The sequence below is a fragment of the Somniosus microcephalus genome, chromosome 12 (genome assembly GCF_052327205.1).
Source record: "Somniosus microcephalus isolate GS21.2 chromosome 12, FLI_Smic_1.0, whole genome shotgun sequence".
Lineage (NCBI taxonomy): Eukaryota > Metazoa > Chordata > Chondrichthyes > Squaliformes > Somniosidae > Somniosus > Somniosus microcephalus.
In genome coordinates, this window is record NC_140998.1 from 161,207,088 (window position 1) to 161,214,172 (window position 7,085).

Here is a 7,085-nt window from a genome sequence, read left to right on the forward strand (position 1 = left end):
ATCAGCTCCTTCCCTGGTTGTGATGTCATTAGCGGTTTTGCAGTTGTAGTTGTTGTTTGAGTGCTCCCGCCCTCGGACGCTTTCCTTGGTCTAAAGTAAGAACCAATTCTTACAGGGTGAAAAGTTAGGAAAAGCAAAGGTGAAGCATGGGAGCTCCTTCTCCTTCCACTCCTCACCTAAGTCCCTCACTCACCCAACTCCAGCACTCAGTGCAAATCACACTACGAAGACTGTTTTTATAGGCCCTGAAACAAAGGAGCCTTGAGACCTGCTATAGGAAAACCAGTTTAATCTAGTTCCCCCAGTTAACTGCCTTCAGCTGCTCTGAATTGTAGCATGTCAACACGTTGCTCCTGGAAAGAGGGAGCACCGCAGTTTGAAACGTGTCGCCTTTCTTATAGGACCTTAAACTATGACCACCATTGACTGTTCAGGCGGATGTACAGAGCACATGCCAATATTTGCTGAAGCACAGAGGAGAATTCCCGATGTCCTGACCAACATTCTTCCCTCAACCAACACCAATAAAACATGTTGACTGGGTTTTTAACTCATTGCTGTTTGGGAAAACCTGCTGTTCACAAAATTGGTAGTTGAGTGTGTCTACATAGCAGGCGTGATTACATTTCATTGGCTGTGAGGAACTTTGGGGCGTCCCGAGGACTCAAGGGGCGTTATATAAATGCATGTTCTACCGTTTACAGAAATCTTCATCCTGCGCCGGGAGCGAACCCCACTGCAGCTCACAGAGGAACCATCAGGGGAATTCCAGAGAAAGATTAAATAGGATGACGACTGTCCGGCGGCTGGAGAATTCCAGCAACGATGCGGGGGCTGGCAAATCGACTAAAATTATCATTGAGAACAAATATGAGTTCTGCGGATACAGTTTCAAGATCGGTCGATTCGTCAATGCTGATATTGACTATTCTGCTGATGTCTGGGAAGCTGTAAGTCAAATGGATTAATCGGATAGAAGCAAAGCCGGCCTGTCACAGCTCATGTATTTACCAGAAAAAATGCAGCTTCTTTTAATCTGTCTCTGTTCTAAGCAACAGTTTAGAATCTTCCTTTTTTTCTGAAACAAGATGCTGGTGTTTGGGGAATATATCACCGATCTGGCACATCTTGTCCACAGTCCGTTGTGTGGCTGGCTGGAACCTGCATTTCTCACACACATTTGACACAGAGCAATGTACGTTTCTCTGATCTCAAGTCTTGGTTTTAATAAGGGTTGAAGGCTCAGTGTAGCTAATTAAATGATCTGCTCTCACTGGTGCCGGTAGGGTGTTTTATATTTGCACCCTCCAGTTTCCCCCTCTCCTCCTAGAGTTTTTGACCTGTGCTGCTCCACAATCACCCGTTGCTTCCTCGCCATAAATGGCCATTCTACGCATGTGAGGCCTGAGGCGTAAAGTCTACAGAGGCCGCACACACTGTTGCTGAGAACGACTCTTCCCTCACAGTGTGCGCACTTTAGAGCAAGGTCATTGGCTGCTGTTCACCAGGGTGGGTAAAGCAGTAGCGACCGGGACTGAAAACTGAGACCTTCTACTTCTTTGAGACTCGGTACCACAAGCGGTGCTGTATCTTCACGTTGAGTCATTGCTGCAGCTTTGACTGCACTCGGGATATGTGGCTGATGAAATTGGTGAGACTGGGAGTGATTGTGGGTGGGGGTGAAGCGGTGGGCAGCAGGTAAGATCACTTCTGCGACCCATTGCATCAGCAGGTGAAAGACAGAACACTGTATGATCAGACTCGCCAGTGCTGATCTGAATCCACTGGGAGGTGAGTGAGAGTGTCCGATTGGCAACTGTTCCCATGAGCCTTCCTTTACATCTCTAGGGAATTACTTGTTCCCAGTTCCCACCCTCCGTTAACAGCAGGTGTTGGGATCCAGGAGAGTCGCATCACTTTCTGAATGAATTAATCCTAACGTACATTAGTTTCATCTTTTCAGGCAATTGCTCTTTGCCGGTATTTTGAGAAAGAGAACATCAGTTTTCATGGGAAGAAAGTGATTGAGTTGGGATCGGGCACTGGAATCGTGGGGATTTTAACAACACTACTTGGTAAGTGAAAGGTTGGGAAGTGAACTGAACCGCATCACTTTGTTGATATCAGAAAGGAATATGGATGATAATGACAAACATAGAAACATAGAAAGTAGGAGCAGGAGTAGGCCATTCGGCCCCTCGAGCCTGCTCCGCCATTCAATGAGATCATGGCTGATCGTCCAAATTCAGTACTCTGTTCCTGCCTTCTCTCCATATCCCTTGATCCCTTTAGCCTTAAGAAATATATCCAACTCCTTCATGAATAAATTTAATGAATTGGCCTCTACTGCCTTCTTTGGTAGAGAATTCCACAGGTTCACCACTCTCTGGGTGAAGAAATTCCTCCTCATCTCTGTCCTAAATGGCTTACCCCTTATCCTTAGACTGTGACCCCTGGTTCTGAACTCCCCCGCCATCGGGAACATCCTTCCAGCATCTAGTCTGTCTAGTCCTGTTAGAATTGTATAAGTTTCGATGAGATCCCCTCTAATCTTCTAAACTCCAGCGAGTACAAGCCCAATCGACCCAATCTCTCCTCATACGTCATTCCTGCCATCCCAGGTATCAGCCTGTCTATATTGGAAAGGCGTGTTACCAGTCCGAGAGTGTTTGAGGATGTTAAGGGCCCTCGTCGCTCGTAAAGGTGGATTGGGAGGATTATGTCGCCTTGCTGTAAACGTTTAGTGCTCATATCATCGTCAAAGAGAATGTAAATGAAGCCTAAAAGATTTCCAAATGAGATGCTGCTCCTATGTAGATCTTCATCTGTCCTCTCCTGAATGGAAAATATTCCACGGCACTATTTCAGGAAGTGCAGGACAGTTCTCCTGGTGTCCTGGCCAACGTTTATCCCTCAACCAACACCAGTAAAAACAGATTGCTTGTACATATATCCTATTGCTGTAAGTGTGAACTTGCTGTACGCAATTTGAGCACTGAGCAAATGAGGTTTGGCAATGAATCGGACTGCCAACTCTCCTGTCCATGCAGGTAGATTAAAAATCAGGTTAGAAATTGTAGAATTGCCTTACTAAAAAGTCTCCACCTTTCTATCTCTCTTTCCTCCTTTAAGATACCCCTTATACCCAGCCTCTTTGAACAAGTCTGCCCTAATATCCCCTTGTGTGGCTCGGTGTCAATCTTTTTTTAATATCGGTCCTGTGAAGCGCCTTCAGACATTTTACTATGCTACAGGCGCTATATAAATGCAAGATGTTGCTCTTATTATTCTTCTTGTTGTAATTGAATTCGAATTAAATCCAGCCAACACCATCCGATTATCTATATATATAAAACGGTTGGTCTGTCTGTCTTTCTGTCTGTCTGTTTGTCTGTCTGTCCAGCTATACAATCAAAGGTTATACAGCGTACCTACACATATGTTATATCAAAAGAAAGCTTATCATTTGGGGACTCTAATAGGCATATGTACTTTTTGGTCAGACAAAAATTGTTCCGACAGTATACAAAAACGGTTAAAAAACAGCAACATTCTGCTCATTAGCATTGAGTGACGTGATAGTTGACCAATCGTATAGGGGATTAACCTGATGGTTGACCAATCGGTGCGTCACAGGGGGCGTTTCATTGCGTGTGTGGGCGGGCCTAATCCTTCTGAGCTGAGGTGAGTGGCCGCCATCTTGATTCCTAACTGTTGATTTCTTTTTCCCACATTTTGCGTGTAAATATAGATTTCCAGCAAAAAAAAGTTGCTTTTAAAAGAAAAAAAAATCCTTTTGCAAAGGGGACTCAGGCTTTCCCCCCCTCGGTGGTGGATGAGCTGCCTGCAGGCCTTGAAGCCTCGGCCCCTCCTCGCCAGCCCAGCCCGAGCTAGGCACCGCCCGTCCCGCCCCGCGATCGCCACCATCTTGGTAAAGGCTGGCGGCGTGGGACTGAGCCGAGAGTAGCCATCACCGCCATCTTATTAAAAGCTGGTGGGGCAGGAGTCAGCGTGCGCATCAACGTCGGCCCGGAGCGTGACCTGAGCTAAGGTGAGTCCGGCCGGGCCTCATGCGCTAGGCCGCACACCGGCCGGCCCTGAGTCACTGATCCACACACGGACGCTTCGGCTCACCGCGTCTGGGCTCTGAGGAAAGGCAGAGAGAGAGGGGGAGGGAGGGACAGAGAGGAAATCAGGGAGAGGCAGGGGGAGGGAGAGGAGAGGGGGAGGGAGAGGAGAGGGGGGGAGGGAGAGGAGAGGGGGGAGGGGAGACGAGAGGGGGAGGGAGGGGAGAGGAGAGGGGGGAGGGGAGAGGAGCGGTGGGGAAGGAGGGGAGAGGAGGGGGGAGGGAGAGGAGGAGGGGAGGAGAGGAGGGGGGATGGAGAGGAGGGGTGGAGGGAGAGGAGGGGTGGAGAGGGAGGGGGAGGGAGAGGAGGGGGAAAGGGAGAGGAGGGGGGAGTGAGAGGAGGGGGGAGTGAGATGGGAGGGAGAGGAGAGGAGGGGGAGGGAGAGGAGAGGGAGGAGGGAGAGGAGTGGGAGGGAGTGAGAGGAGAGGGGGAGGGAGAGGAGAAGGGGGAGCGAGTGGGGAGGGAGAGGAGGGGGGAGGTAGGGAGAGGAGGGGGGGGAGGGAGGGAGAGGAGAGGAGCAGGGAGGGAGAGGAGAGGGGAGGGAGGGAGAGAGAGTAAAGCAGGGAGAGACAGGGGCAGGGAGAGAGAGAGTGTGAGGGAGGGAAAGAGTGAAGTGGTGGGACAGGGAGGGAGAGCTCGCCTTCTTTCATCCTTCCTTCCTTTGCAGGGGTCGATCGGGCCAGGCCTGACGTGCTCCTTCCCCCCCCCCTCTCTCCAGGCTAATCCCGAACTAAATCCACCAGTCTCTCTCTCTTCTCCACCCAATCTCTCTCTTCTCCCCCCAGTCTCTCTCTCTCTCTCTTCCAACAACAACATGCCCTCAAAAAACCCTCTGCACCACCAGGCACTCCAGCTAGTACAACGAATAAAGGGGCCAAGCCTGGAGCCTGCCAGCAAATAATGGTGAACTTTAATGGTTTCTCTGTCAACACGTGGCAATTAAAGCTTCAGTAATTACTGAGCATGTAAGTGCCATCTGGTGACAGACAGCCATACCTGATAGAAAGTTTGATACAGACATCAGGGAGGTACAATGTCATTGTGTCTTCGATTCTGTGAATCCAACGCTCAGCTTCTGACAATTGAGAACAAGAATGCAAACCACAACAACAACCTGCATTTATATAGCGCCTATAACTGGTGAAACATCCTAAGGCACTTCACGGGAGCGTAATCAGACAACGGTTGACACACAGCCAAAGAAAGAGATATTAGGATGGGCGACTTAAAGCTTGGTCGAAGACGTAGTATTAAAGAACCGTCTTAAGAAGAAGATAGAGTTCGAGAGGTTTAGGCAGGGAAATCCACTGCTTAGGGCCTAGAAAGCTAGAGGCACGGTGTTCAAGGCTATGGTGGAGGGAGGGAGGCGCGCTCCCCAGGCTAGAGTTGAAAGAACGCAGAGTTCTTGAAGGTTGTAGGGCTGGAGAAGGTTCCAGAGATAGTGAACGGTGAGGCCATGGATGGGCTAGAACACGAGGGTGAAAATTGTAAAATAAACTGCTGTAATGAACTACTGGAAGATTATTAGACCGAATGGTTGATCAGTGGTTTGTAAATATTTCCAAGTTCCTCTAAGATTGCTGAAACATATACAGGGAATTCTGCATTACACTGTTGAGGGGAAGGTCCGGGTCCCATTGGCATGATCTGAGAGACAGATTCCTTCCCCATCCATTTGCTGCTGCGTGATTGATATGAATGATTGGATATAACTAGGCTACACTAATCCCCGCATCCAAGCGATCGATAGCTGTTTTTTGCAAGTTTATAATTATCTCTGCAAAATGTAATTCTAGCGAACTGTAGTGAATTGTATCAGTAATTTGTTTCTGCCCGTTGAGCGCATTCTATGTGTAAACTGCTTACTGAATCTGATACATCAAAGAACCAGTTGAGCTGAATGTTTTCGTGACGTCAGCCATTGCATGAAAGCGTCGAGGAATATGACCTCAAATTTAAAGAAATGTTTACATGTGCTGTTGGCGTGAACAAGTCAGTCGAGCTGCTACAATCGAGCCTCTGTACCCGCGTGTTCTGAAGGGGTACCACCTACTCCACATCGCCATACAGCGATGCCGTTAATATTTGCTCTGTGATCACAATAGAGGATCAGTAGTCGAGGGCAAACCGAAATGGACCTGTCCTTTTTTCTCTCGTCAGGTGGAGATGTTACCTTGACAGATAAACCGAACATCCTGAAGCAACTAGAAAACAACGTCTCCATCAACATCCCCACTGCCTGCAAACAGCGTATACAAGTCTGCCCCCTGACATGGGGTGAAGAGCACACTAACTTTCCGACCGACTATAACTACATCCTGGGTTCAGATATTGTATATAGCTCAGTTACCTACCCGGCACTCATAGACACGTTGCGCCATCTCGCCAACCAAGGCGGTACAATTTACCTCTCTTCAGAAATATGAAAGAGGAATGGCTCTCCTTCTTTCCACGAGGAGCTTCTACCTCAGTATTTTAACTGCCAGATTGTTGACAGGTTAGAGGGCAAAGATATTATTGTGTACAAAATGACCAAAATTGTTACAAGTGCTCGGGATGGGCTGCTAACTGAAAAAATATAATTTCTGATCACTGAACCTGACACTGGGATTGAGCTAGCCTCCCTAGCGCTGGCCTTTTAAATTTCAGAAGAAATAGTCAATATTCCTTTTTTAAATTTAAGCCCCACTTTTATTTCTCACTTTCTACCACGTGACATGACTTCCTGGGCGCTGAATACTTTCTGATATCTCGGCCAAGTGTCTATTTGCCCTGCATAAGGATAGAGGGATCGTGTAGGCGACCCTTATCACGATGCGCTGGTAAAGTGGTAATGAGCTTAACAACAGTTCCAATTACAGCATGGCAAATTATGCAATTAATTGCAATATATCTAGTAAGTTGTGGACTGACACCAGTAAAATGATGAGGAAAACTGAGGATTGCAGCTAAATGTCC

At 47.9% G+C, this 7,085-nt stretch overlaps 1 pseudogene; it reads left to right on the forward strand.

The window, feature by feature from the left end:
* Positions 1-788: 788 nt before the first annotated feature.
* Positions 789-6,709, forward strand: LOC147109647 (EEF1A lysine methyltransferase 3-like; annotated as a pseudogene).
* The last annotated feature ends 376 nt before the right edge of the window (positions 6,710-7,085 follow it).